Genomic DNA, 14273 nt, shown 5'->3' with positions numbered 1-14273 from the left:
GTACAGCATAACCTCCTAGAGTTCGCCACTCCCTCAATGTGGAGAGGAAATACACCACCTCCTACCTCTTGAGCTAAGATTCCCAAGCACTTCATTCCAAACTTACTGGTGTAGATTAAAACATAAAATAAGTTTATTAACTACAAAAGGATGGATAGATTTTAAGTGATTATAAGTGATAGCAGACAGATCAAAGCAGATTACCTAGTAAATAAACAAAAACGCAAACTTAGCTTAACATACTAGAAGGCTAGGGTTTGAATTTAACAATTTCTCACCCTGACTGATGATACAAGCAGGCTTGCAGATTCTCAAGGCACAAGCTCCACTTGTTTTGCAGTTTGGATCCCCACCCCTGGTTCCAAGTCCTTTTCTTTTGGAGCTTATTTTAGGGGCTCAGTTGTGTGGGAGTGAAGAACAACTGACGATGTCACTCCCTGCCTTATATAGCTTTAGCATATGGCCGGAACCTTTTGGGAAAAAACATTTGGTATCCATGATGGAGTTCTGCGTCATGTGGCCTGGTCACATGCCCTTGCATACCTTGTTGAGTCATAGCAGCCATTATTTACAGACTGTCTGGAGCATTCTTAGGAAGGCTCACCTAAGGCCTATTGTTCTCTCTAATGGCCTGTTACCTAGACTAGGCCCTTCACAACCAGTTATCTAGACTGGAAGCATTTTACCTAATGTGTCACCCAGGTGTGACTACATGTGAAATATAGACACGTTGTCAATATTCATAACTTCGGATAGAAAAATGATACATTCATACAGATAGAATAATCATATTCAGCAAATCATAACTTTTCCAATGACATCTTACATGACTCATCTTGTACAAAATGCATCATAATTATGCCATAATCATATTGTAATAATGTTATGTTGAATATGGGGTGTAGAGTCATACCTCCATTCTTCTGTCTTGGTAGGGGTCATACCAGAGGTCACACAGCAGCATTCTGACTGCCATTTTCGTAGAGTAGGAGGCAAATTCTTGCTGTACGCTTTCTTTGGGACTGAAAAGTGTGCTTAATTTCCTGAAGTTTGTATGATTTCAGTGTGGCTAGATTGATAGATTATAAAGCCAGAAAGGACCCTGATCTCTGATATCCTCTGTAACACAGGCCATAGGACTGCCCTGAACTAAGATCTGTTTGAACTAGAGCAGTTCTTTTAAAAAATAAATCTAGAAAATCGAATCTTGATTTTATTTATTTTTATTTTAAATGCCAGTGGTAGAGAATCCACTACAATCTTTGGTCATTTGTTCCAATAGTTGGTTACATCTACTGCTAAAAATGTGCCCATTACTCCTAGTCTGAATTTGTCTAGCTTCAACTTCCAGCCATTGTTTTGCCTTTTGTCTACTAGATTTGAAGAGTCTTCTATTACCAAATCTCTGTTCCCCATGTAGGTACTTATAGACTATGATCAAGCCTGTCATAGTTTGCCTGATCCATTTAGGAGGGAATGGGACCAGTCCCCTGTGGCTAAATAGCTACTTCTGTGGGTCCAGTTTAGCTATTTGAGTACATCTGGGGGTAATTAAATTGAAGTTATCAGTTCCAGCTGGGGAGGGCTAGAAGCACGTGCTATAAAGAGGAAATAGGAAGAGAAGGGCTAGAAAAGACCCTCTCTGGGGTTAGAGAGACAGAACTGTTTGGAGCAAAAGCTCAGGCAGGGGTAGCTGGAAAGGGTTCCCAGAATCTCCCAGAGAAGATAGAAGCCCACACAGGGTGGGTTGTAGCTGTTTGGGATGATGGTTTAAATGCAGGATAACAAGGACTGTTTAAGTACTTCATTTGTCAGTGGACACCAGGAAGGGAAGACTCTGGCATTCCTCCATTGGCAGCCAGAGCGCCAAAAGGCTTAAGAAGTGTGTGGATGAACAGCCAGTGATGAGAAGTCAGCTGAGATCATTTTGAAGTTGTACCTTTTTTGAGTTTTTGTTAAGATTATGGCTTGGGGTGGGACTAGAACTCTAAACCAGTGTTTCTCGACCTTTTTTGCTGGCGTCCCCCTTTGGACTTAAAAATAAATGAATTGTGACCACCACCCCCATTAACACTGGAAAAAATTGCAACTCCCCCCACTTTAAATATCAGTAAGTTAAATTATTAATAATACTTGGGGCCGGCGTTAGGGGGTGGCAAGCAGGGCAATTGCCTGGGGCTCTACGCCAAGGAGCCCCCCGCAAAGCTAAATTACATGCTTAAGTCCTGGCCAGCAGGGGGCTGAAGCATGTAACTTAGCTTTGTAGAGCCCCCTGTCACATAGGGCCCTGGGCAATTGCCCTGCTTCTCCCCTCCTAATGCCAGCCCTACACTTGTGACCCCCCCGCAAACCCACTGTAAACCCATTTATCATTCTGTCTTCTTAATCAGAATATTGTGTGGCACCAAGTCAAATGCCCTACAGAAATCTAGGACTATTACATTACCTTGTCAAGAACAAACCATGTAAAACCAACCTAATGTCCTCCTTTGACAGAGTAACAAGCCTTGAAGATAGGGGGAAGCAGTAGATATGACATATCTCGACTTCAGTAAGGCTTTTGATATTGTTTCACATGACCTTGTCATAAGGAAACTAGGGACATATAGCCTAGACCAGTGGTTCTCAACCAGGAATATGCATATCCCGGGGGTATGCAGAGGTCTTCCATGAGGTACATCAACTCATCTAGATATTTGCTTAGTTTTATAACAGGCTACGTAAAAAGCACCAGCAAAGTCAGTAGAAACTAAAATTTCACATAGACAATGACCTTGTTTATACGGCTCTATATACTATACATTGAAATAGAAATACAATATTTATATTCCAACTGATTTATTTTATAATTATATGGTAAAAATGAGACAGTAAGCAATTTTTCAGTAATAGTGTGCTGTGACACTTTTTTTTGTATTTTTATGCCTGATTTTGTAAACAAGTAGTTTTTAAGTGCGTTGAAACTTGGGGTATGCAAGACAAATCAGACTCCTGAAAGGGGTACAGTAGTCTGGAAAGGCTGCAAACCACTGGTCTAGACAATCCTGCTATAAGCTGAGTGCACAACTGGTTGGAAAACTGTACGCAGAAGTTATCAGTGCTTCACAGTCAAACTGAAAGGGCATATCAAGTGGGGTCTCGCAGGGGTCTGTCCTGGGTTTTCTTCTATTCAATATTTTCATAAATAAGTTGAATAATGGCATAAAGAGTACACTTATAATACTTACAGACAATACCAAGATGGGAGTGGCAGAGGGGAGGGTTACAAGCATTTTGGAGTACAGGAATAGAATAATGACCTTGACAAACTGGGGAAACGATCTGAAATAAATAGGATAAAATTCAGTAAGGAAAAGTGCTCAAAACTCAAAAGATAATAATAACAAAATGTTTAAGTACATCAGAAGCAGAAAGCCTGCTAAACAACCAGTGGGGCCCCTGGACGATTGAGATACAAAAGGAGCACTTAAAGACGATAAAGTCATTGCAGAGAAACTAAATGAATTCTTTGCTTCAGTCTTCACGGCTGAGGATGTTAGGGAGATTCCCATACCTGAGCCATCCTTTGTAGGTGACAAATCTGAGGAATTGTCACAGATTGAAGTGTCACTAGAGGAGGTTTTGGAATTAATTGGTAAACTTAACAGTAACAAGTCACCAGGACCAGATGGCATTCACCCAAGAGTTCTGAAAGAGCTCAAATGTGAAATTGCAGAACTGTTAACTAGAGTTTGTAACCTGTCCTTTAAATCAGCTTCTGTACCCAATGACTGGAAGTTAGCTAATGTAATGCCAATATTTAAAAAGGGCTCTAAGGTGATCTTGGCAATTACAGACCGGTAAGTCTAACGTCAGTACTGGGCAAATTAGTTGAAACAATAGTAAAGAATAAAACTGTCAGACACATAGAACAACATAAATTGTTGGGCAAAAGTCAACATGGTTTATTTAAAGGGAAATCATGTCTTACTAATCTATTAGAGTTCTTTGAAGGAGTCAACAAACCATATGGATAAGGGGGATCTAGTGGACATAATGTACTTAGATTTCCAGAAAGCCTTTGACAAGGTCCCTCACCAAAGGCTCTTATGTAAATTAAGCTGTCATGGGATAAGAGGGAAGATCCTTTCATGGATTGAGAACTGGTTAAAAGACAGGGAGCAAAGGGTAGGAATAAATGGAAAATTTTCAGAATGGAGACAGGTAACTAGTGATGTTCCCCAAGGGTCATTCCTAGAACCAATTCTATTCAATTTATTCATAAATGATCTGGAGAAAGGGATAAACTGTGAAGTGGCAAAGTTTGCAGATGATACTAAACTGCTCAAGATAGTTAAGACCAAAGCAGACTGTGAAGAACTTCAAAAAGATCTCACAAAACTAAGTGATTGGGCAACAAAATGGCAAATGAAATTTCATGTGGATAAATGTAAAGTAATGTACATTGGAAAAAATAACCCCAACTATCCATGCAATATGATGGGCGCTAATTTAGCTACAACTAATTAGGAAAGAGATCTTGGAGTCATTGTGGATAGTTCTTCTTCTTCGAGTGGTTGCTCATATCCATTCCAGTTAGGTGTGTGCGCACTGCGTGCACATTCGTCGGAGATTTTTTACCCTAGCAGCACTCGGTGAGCCAGCAGGGCGCCCCCTGGAGTGGCGCCGCTGTGGCGCCTGATATATACCCCTGCCGGCCCATCCACTCCTGAGTTCCTTCTTATCGCCCGTGTCGGTCGTTGGAACAGTGGAGCGCAGCTTAGCTGGTCTCCACCTCCCTAGCTATTCGCTCGTTATATAGTTATTGTGTACATAGTTCCTTTTCTATAGTTCTAGTTAACATTTATATTAGTATTTCTTATAATAGTTGTGTATATAGTTAAAGAGGATCGGGGTCTAGTCCCTTCTCCTCCCTTGGTACCGGGGCCCATGCCTGGTTCACCAGGCTTCAAATCCTGCGTGGCCTGTCATTGGCTGATGCTCACAGGAGACCCGCATGACTCCTGTTTAAAGTGCCTGGGCGAATCCTACCTTGCGGACAAGTGCCGAATCTGCAAGGCTTTCAAGCCCCGAACAAAGAGAGAGCGGGACATTCGCCTGAAGCAGCTTTTGATAGAGGCAGCTCAAACTCCTCCATCCTCGGCACCGACTCCGGCACTGGGGACAATTGCCCCCTCCGCACCGTAGCGCACGGTTCCAGTAAAGACCCCTCGGCACCAGCCTTCACCGGCTCAGCTTTCTGGCCAGCACCGCTCCCTCTCCCCGAGGAGCAAGAGGAACAAGGCTCCTGCGGCACCTGTATCTACGCCGCAGTCGGAGCGTACATCCAAGGTGGACCGCCCGGCACCGTTGACTGCTGCGGCACCGCTTGTGTCATAAACAGATAGCTAAGGGTTAATGTCTCTTTCACCTGAAGCACCTGACCAGAGGACCAATCAGGAAACCGGATTTTTTCAACTTTGGGTGGAGGGAAGTTTGTGTCTAAGTCTTTGTGTCTGTCTGCCTGCTTTCTCTGAGCTTTGGAGAAGTAGTTCTACTTTCTAGTCTTCTGTTTCTAAGTGTAAGGACAAAGAGATCAGATAGTAAGTTCTATGGTTTCTTTTCTTTGGTATTTGCATGAATATAAGTGCTGGAGTGCTTTGATTTGTATCTTTTTGAATAAGGCTGTTTATTCAATATTCTTTTAAGCAATCGACCCTGTATTGTATCATCTTAATACAGAGAGCCCATTTGTATTTTTCTTTCTTTTTATATAAAGCTTTCTTTTAAGACCTGTTTGAGTTTTTCTTTACTTCAGGGAAATTGAGTCTGTACTCACCAGGGAATTGGTGGGAGGAAGAAATCGGGGAGATCTGTGTGTTGGATTGCTAGCCTGATTTTGCATTCCCTCTGGGGAAATAGGAAAGTACTTTTTGTTTCCAGGAGTGGGAACAGAGAGGGGGAGTCTCTCTGTGTAGTTTCACAGAGCTTGTGTCTGCCCTCGTCCAGACTAACCCGCGGCATCGGCGGGTTAAAATCGATTGCTCGGGGATCGATATATCGCGTCTAGTCTGGACGCGGTGTATCGATCCCCGAGCGCGCTTACATCGATTCCGGAACTCCATCAATCCGAACGGAGTTCCGGAATCGACACGGAGAGCCGCGGACATCGATGCAGCGCCGTCCAGACTGGTGAGTACCTCGATTTTAGAAATTCGACTTCAGCTACGTTATTCACGTAGCTGAAGTTGCGTATCTAAAATCGATTTTAATTTCTAGTCTGGACGTGGCCTCTGTGTATCTCTCCAGGAGCACCTGGAGGGGGGAAGGGAAAAAGGATTATTTCCCTTTGTTGTGAGACTCAAGGGATTTGGGTCTTGGGGTCCCCAGGGAAGGTTTTTCAGAGGGACCAGAGTGCCCCAAAACACTCTAATTTTTTGGGTGGTGGCAGCAGGTACCAGGTCCAAGCAGGTAACTAAGCTTGGAGGTTTTCATGCTAACCCCCATATTTTGGACGCTAAGGTCCAAATCTGGGACTAAGGTTATGATATGAGTAGCAGCGGTGGGATATAGACAGAATCTAGAAGCCAGTAGAAATATTATATTTTTCTTTTCTCTGCTAAGGGCTTTTTAGCAGAGAGAAACAGTTGGTTTTAAAAGGGAACCAGAGAGAATTTTTTTTTCTGCTCTCTCTGGCAGTTTGTGGCTTGCATGTTAAGCGAGAAGCCATTAAGAGACTGTTGAGGGTCTTTTGTCATGCAATAGCCCTCCCATTAGGAGGCAAGTACCAGCACTTATATGTATGCAAATAAAGTGGTTTTTCTGGTTTCCCTTCATTGAACATTAGTTAGAGAGAGAAAAGGAAAAAGCACTGTTGCTAGGCAGACTCCAGGAGGCAACAGAACCTGCAGTTCAGAAGATAAACACCGGAGGGCACCCCAACACAAGAAAACAGGAACCATGACTTCTAAGGCAAAAATTGAGGCCGAAGAACAAATCAAAGAAGCTGAACACCAGCGAGAGATGGAAAAACACAAACAGGAACTGGAAATAAAACAAAAAGAGATGGAGATGAAAGAAAGAGAAGAACAAATCAAACAGGCAGCACACAAAAGAAAACTAGAAGAAGAAGAGTTCGCCCACCGAAGGAAACAAGAAGAAGAAGAGTTGGCCCACCGCTGAGAAATGGAAAAACAACAAAAAGAAAATGAAGAGAAGGAAAAACAGAGAAAACATGAACTGGACTTGGCGAAAGCTGGGCTGCATGTGCCAGCCAACCCTAACAACCCGGCGCCAAATATTGCTCCACAGCACAGGAAATTTCCCACCTACAAGGCAGGTGATGACACCGAGGCCTTCTTGGAAAATTTTGAAAGAGCCTGTCTTGGGTACAGCATTCCCGAAGACCAGTACATGGTAGAATTGAGGTCACAGCTCAGTGGACCTTTAGCAGAGGTGGCAGCTGAAATGCCTAAGCTGCAAATGAATGACTATAAACTTTTTCAAACCAAGGCCAGATACCGAATGGGGATAACCCCAGATCATGCCCGTCGGCGTTTCAGAACCCAAAAGTGGAAACCAGAGGTGTCATTTCCCAAACACGCCTACTACATTGCAAAAAACTATGAGGCCTGGATAACAGGAAACAACATTCAAACCTTGGAAGAACTAAACCTCCTCATACAAATGGAGCAGTTCTTGGATGGTGTTCCTGAAGACATCACACGGTACATACAAGATGGAAATCCCAAAGATATCGCTGAGGCGGGGGAGATTGGAGCCAAATGGATGGAACTGGCAGAAAGCAAGAAAGCTACTGTCAAGGGGAACGATTACCCCAGGGGGCACACAGACCATAAACCCTACAACCGAGGACAGCCAAAGACCCCACATACCACCCAAGTAAAGCCACAGATACCCTACCCTTCAACCTCACCAGTCTCCAGTAACTCACCTCGGCCCAGTGACCCATCAGATGGAAGATGCTTTAAGTGTAATGAACTGGGACATATCAAGGCCAAGTGTCCCAAGAACACCATGCGAGTGCAATTCATTACACCACCATCACACCAAAGATCCCCAGGCCCGGATGCCTCTCAAATACCCTTGGAGCGAAGGGAAAATTTGAGAGTGGGCGGAAAGAAGGTTACTGCGTGGAGAGACACGGGGGCACAAGTGTCAGCTATCCACCAATCCTTCGTTGACCCCAAATTCATCAACCCAAAGGCCAAAGTTACAATTTACCCCTTCATGTCACAAGCTGTAGACTTGCCTACAGCTCAACTGCCTGTCCAGTACAAAGGCTGGTCAGGAATGTGGACTTTTGCAGTCTATGACAATTATCCTATCCCCATGCTACTGGGGGAAGACTTGGCCAACCAGGTGAGGCGGGCCAAGAGAGTGGGAATGGTTACACGTAGCCAAACCAGGCAAGCTTCCAGACCCATTCCTGTTCCTGAACCATCCACAGAGGCCCCGTCTGTGTTACCAGAGACCCAGACAGAGGTAGTGGACCCGGATTCCATGCCTACCACTGAAACAGCCACAGCATCTCCAGTCCCAGGCCCGGAACTGGAACAGCAACCAGCACCAGCAAGTGCAACCACATCTTCAAACTCAACGCCAGAGGGCGCCAGCGAGCCAGAACTGGCAGAAGCAACAGACAGCCATACCCAAAAGGCTCAGCCAGAGCCTGAAATACCCTCAGGTGCACCAGCGGAGAGCGGTTCACCAGCAATGGAAACAACCCCATCACCTACATCGCTTCCAGAGGGACCAAGCCCAAGTCCACAGTCTGAGGAAGAACTGGTGACCCCAGCCTCAAGGGAACAGTTCCAGACTGAGCAGGAAGCGGATGACAGCCTTCAGAAAGCTTGGGCGGCGGCACGGAACACCCCACCGCCTCTCAGCTCTTCTAATCGATCCCGGTTTGTTATAGACCAAGGACTTTTATACAAGGAAATTCTTTCTGGTGGACACCGGGAAGAATGGCAGCCGCAAAAACAGTTGGTGGTTCCAACTAAGTACCGGGGGAAGCTCTTAAGCTTAGCCCATGATCATCCCAGTGGCCATGCTGGGGTGAACAGAACCAAGGACCGGTTGGGGAAGTCCTTCCACTGGGAGGGGATGGGCAAGGACGTTGCCAAGTATGTCCGGTCTTGTGAGGTATGCCAAAGAGTGGGAAAGCCTCAAGACCAGGTCAAGGCCCCTCTCCAGCCACTCCCCATAATTGAGGTCCCATTTCAGCGAGTAGCTGTGGATATTCTGGGCCCTTTCCCAAAAAAGACGCCCAGAGGAAAGCAGTACGTACTGACTTTACTGGACTTTGCTACCCGATGGCCGGAAGCAGTAGCTCTAGGCAACACCAGGGCTAACACTGTGTGCCTGGCCCTAACAGACATCTTTGCCAGGGTAGGTTGGCCCTCTGACATCCTTACAGATTCAGGGTCTAATTTCCTGGCAGGGACCATGGAAAAACTGTGGGAAACTCATGGGGTGAATCACTTGGTTGCCACCCCGTACCACCATCAAACCAGTGGCCTGGTGGAAAGGTTCAATGGAACTTTGGGGGCCATGATACGAAAATTCATCAACGAATTCTCCAATAATTGGGACCTAGTGTTGCAGCAGTTGCTGTTTGCCTACAGGGCTGTACCACATCCCAGTTTAGGGTTTTCACCGTTTGAACTTGTGTATGGTCACGAGGTTAAGGGGCCATTACAGTTGGTGAAGCAGCAATGGGAGGGGTTTACGCCTTCTCCAGGAACTAACATTCTGGACTTTGTAAGCAACCTACAAAGCACCCTCCGACACTCTTTAGCCCTTGCTAGAGAGAACCTAAAGGATGCTCAAGAAGAGCAAAAGGCCTGGTATGACAGACATGCCAGAGATCGGTCCTTCAAGGTAGGAGACCAGGTTATGGTCTTGAAGGCGCAACAGGCCCATAAGATGGAAGCATCATGGGAAGGGCCATTCACGGTCCAAGAGCGCCTGGGAGCTGTAAACTACCTCATAGCATTTCCCAATTCCTCACTAAAGCCTAAAGTGTACCATGTTAATTCTCTCAAGCCTTTCTATTCCAGAGACTTACAGGTTTGTCAGTTTACAGTCCAGGGAGATGATGCTGAGTGGCCTGACGGTGTCTACTACGACGGGAAAAAAGACGGTGGCGTGGAAGAGGTGAACCTCTCAACCACCCTAGAACGTCTGCAGCGGCAACAAATCAAGGAGCTGTGCACTAGCTTCGCCCCATTGTTCTCAGCCACCCCAGGACGGACTGAACGGGCATACCACTCCATTGATACAGGTAATGCTCACCCAATCAGAACCCCACCCTACCGAGTGTCTCCTCATGCCCAAGCTGCTATAGAACGGGAGATCCAGAACATGCTACAGATGGGTATAATCCGCTCATCTACCAGTGCATGGGCATCTCCAGTGGTTCTGGTACCCAAACCCGATGGGGAAATACGCTTTTGCGTGGACTACCGTAAGATAAATGCTGTAACTCGTCCGGACAACTATCCAATGCCACGTACCGATGAGCTATTGGAAAAGTTGGGACGTGCCCAGTTCATCTCTACAATAGACTTAACCAAGGGGTACTGGCAAGTACCGCTAGATGAACCTGCCAAGGAGAGGTCAGCATTCGTCACCCATGCGGGGGTGTATGAATTCAATGTCCTTCCTTTCGGCCTTCGAAATGCACCCGCCACCTTCCAGAGGCTGGTAGATGGTCTACTAGCTGGACTGGGAGAATTTGCAGTTGCCTACCTCGATGATGTGGCCATTTTTTCAGACTCCTGGCCCGAACACCTACTACACCTGGAAAAGGTCTTTGAGCGCATCAGGCAGGCCGGACTAACTGTTAAGGCCAAAAAGTGTCAAATAGGCCAAAACAGAGTGACTTACCTGGGGCACCAGGTGGGTCGAGGAACCATAAACCCCCTACAGGCCAAGGTGGATGCTATCCAAAAGTGGCCTGTCCCAAAGTCAAAGAAGCAGGTCCAATCCTTCTTAGGCTTGGCCGGATACTACAGGCGATTTGTACCACACTACAGCCAAATCGCTGCCCCATTGACCGACCTGACCAAAAAGACCCAGCCAAATGCCGTTAAGTGGACTGATGAGTGTCAAAAGGCCTTTACCCAGCTTAAGGCGATGCTCATGTCTGACCCTGTGCTCAGGGCCCCGGATTTTGACAAGCCATTCCTAGTAACCACAGATGCATCTGAGCGTGGTATAGGAGCGGTGCTCATGCAGGAAGCAACAGATCACAACTTCCATCCTGTCGTGTTTCTCAGCAAGAAACTGTCTGAGAGGGAAAGTCACTGGTCAGTCAGTGAAAAGGAATGCTATGCCATTGTGTACGCCCTGGAAAAGCTACGCCCATATGTTTGGGGACGGCGGTTCCAACTACAAACTGACCATGCTGCACTAAAGTGGCTTCATACTGCCAAGGGGAACAACAAGAAACTTCTTCGTTGGAGTTTAGCTCTCCAAGATTTTGATTTTGAAATTCAACACATCACAGGAGCTTCTAACAAAGTAGCTGATGCACTCTCCCGTGAGAGTTTCCCAGAATTCAGTAGTTAAAAAGTGTTCTTAAAATGTAGAAGTCTGTTAGTTATATACTTAGTGGTATATGTAAAGGTGTATGTGTTGTATTAATCTGTTTATTTTCAAGTTCTAGAAGGAAATCGCCGCCAGTGAGCTTCCCCACTGTCTGCAATTTGGGGGGCGTGTCATAAACAGATAGCTAAGGGTTAATGTCTCTTTCACCTGAAGCACCTGACCAGAGGACCAATCAGGAAACCGGATTTTTTTCAACTTTGGGTGGAGGGAAGTTTGTGTCTAAGTCTTTGTGTCTGTCTGCCTGCTTTCTCTGAGCTTTGGAGAAGTAGTTCTACTTTCTAGTCTTCTGTTTCTAAGTGTAAGGACAAAGAGATCAGATAGTAAGTTCTATGGTTTCTTTTCTTTGGTATTTGCATGAATATAAGTGCTGGAGTGCTTTGATTTGTATTCTTTTTGAATAAGGCTGTTTATTCAATATTCTTTTAAGCAATCGACCCTGTATTGTATCATCTTAATACAGAGAGCCCATTTGTATTTTTCTTTCTTTTTATATAAAGCTTTCTTTTAAGACCTGTTTGAGTTTTTCTTTACTTCAGGGAAATTGAGTCTGTACTCACCAGGGAATTGGTGGGAGGAAGAAATCGGGGAGATCTGTGTGTTGGATTGCTAGCCTGATTTTGCATTCCCTCTGGGGAAATAGGAAAGTACTTTTTGTTTCCAGGAGTGGGAACAGAGAGGGGGAGTCTCTCTGTGTAGTTTCACAGAGCTTGTGTCTGTGTATCTCTCCAGGAGCACCTGGAGGGGGGAAGGGAAAAAGGATTATTTCCCTTTGTTGTGAGACTCAAGGGATTTGGGTCTTGGGGTCCCCAGGGAAGGTTTTTCAGAGGGACCAGAGTGCCCCAAAACACTCTAATTTTTTGGGTGGTGGCAGCAGGTACCAGGTCCAAGCAGGTAACTAAGCTTGGAGGTTTTCATGCTAACCCCCATATTTTGGACGCTAAGGTCCACGGCACCGACTCCGGCACTGGGGACAATTGCCCCCTCCGCACCGTAGCGCACGGTTCCAGTAAAGACCCCTCGGCACCAGCCTTCACCGGCTCAGCTTTCTGGCCAGCACCGCTCCCTCTCCCCGAGGAGCAAGAGGAACAAGGCTCCTGCGGCACCTGTATCTACGCCGCAGTCGGAGCGTACATCCAAGGTGGACCGCCCGGCACCGTTGACTGCTGCGGCACCGCTTGCCTCTGCACTGTTGATTCCGGTCTCACAAGAACCGTCGAGTCCGGTGCCTGCCAGCTCCCCGGCGCACGCTGTGGTCAAGCTCGTCGTGCCCTCCACACTGGAGACCTTCTCCACGGCTCAGGAACTAATTGCTTTGACGGAGCCTGAGCTGCCCCAACCCCCGGCACCGCTTGTGCGGGTTGTTCAGTCATTGGGCAAGCCCGCCATGATGAGGCCATCTTCGCCGGGCACTATCGAACACTGCCGGTCCCGATCCAGGTCCCGTGGACACTCTCGGTCCCGCCATCGCTCCCGATCCCGGCGCCGCTCGCAGTCCCAGTACCGCTCTCCATCCCGGTACCGGTCGTACTCGCAGCACCGCTCGAGATCCCGGTCTCCTTCGCGGTACTCTCAGCACCGGTCCAGATCCCGGCACTGCTGTACCTCTCGCAACCGACCTCGGCATGGAGAGGTAAGACACCGGTTGACCTCCCGGCACCGCGCTGGTTGCAGGTCCCGGTCCCGGCACCGCTACGACTCCCGGTACCGTTCGCCGGTACCGCGCAGACAAGAGTCCAGTGGACGCAGAGACCTAGTCCAATTGACTTCAGTTCCTCTGTGGCCTTCGCGTCATCCATCTGTCTCCTCCCATGCGGACAGTGCCTCCTACGGGGATTCGGATACGCATGCCCATGGCCCGGACCATGTACCTCATCAGTGGTCCTTTTGGACGCCTTGGGCTCATCATCAAGCCCAAGACGAACCGACTGTCCCATCACGCTCCGGTCACTCAGAGCACTGTGTGCCCGAGGCCACTGTCAGCAGACCTCACCCCGCTGGTACAGAGGAAACCAGTGCACATGCACTGGACCCGCATGATCTTCCGGAGACAGAGATCCCCCTGGACCAGGCGTCAGTGCAGGACCCACTCGTCCCGGGGCTGTCATCCTCCTCTTCCCCAGATGAGGCAGTAGTGGGGACATCATCGTCGGGGCCACCTCTGATTGACCTCCGGTCACACCAGGACCTTCTGCGGCGTGTCGCCCAGAATATCAACCTTCCAGTAGAGGAGGTTCCAGAGGTTGAGGACCCTGTGATTAGCATCTTGTCCGCAGAGACACCAACCAGAGTGGCTCTCCCTTCATCCGTTCGATCCAGGCTAGAGCAGACACTATCTGGCAATCCCTGGCTTCCATCCCACCCACAGCCAGGGGGGTCGAACGGAAATACATGGTGCCTTCCAAGGGGTATGAGTACCTCTGTGCACCCCGCTCCCTGTTCATTGGTGGTACAGTCCGTCAACGAATGGGAGCGCCACGGCCAACAAGCCCCCGCACCTAAATGTAGGGAGGCCAGGCGCATGGATTTGTTGGGACGGAAAATCTATTCCGCGGGAGGTCTCCAACTCCGCGTGGCGAACCAACAAGCCCTCCTGAGCAGATACAATTACAATACCTAGGAGGCAGTCGGGAAGTTTACAGAGTTGGTTCCGCAAGATTCCC

At 47.4% G+C, this 14273-nt stretch overlaps 1 protein-coding gene across 5 annotated transcripts in view; it reads left to right on the top strand.

The window, feature by feature from the left end:
• ARHGEF39 (Rho guanine nucleotide exchange factor 39) overlaps positions 1-14273 on the top strand; it is a 96644-nt gene that overhangs the window by 38019 nt on the left and 44352 nt on the right. The window lies entirely within an intron of this gene.

This window comes from Gopherus flavomarginatus, chromosome 3 (assembly GCF_025201925.1).
Source record: "Gopherus flavomarginatus isolate rGopFla2 chromosome 3, rGopFla2.mat.asm, whole genome shotgun sequence".
Lineage (NCBI taxonomy): Eukaryota > Metazoa > Chordata > Testudines > Testudinidae > Gopherus > Gopherus flavomarginatus.
This window is presented reverse-complemented; position numbering and strand designations above follow the sequence as displayed.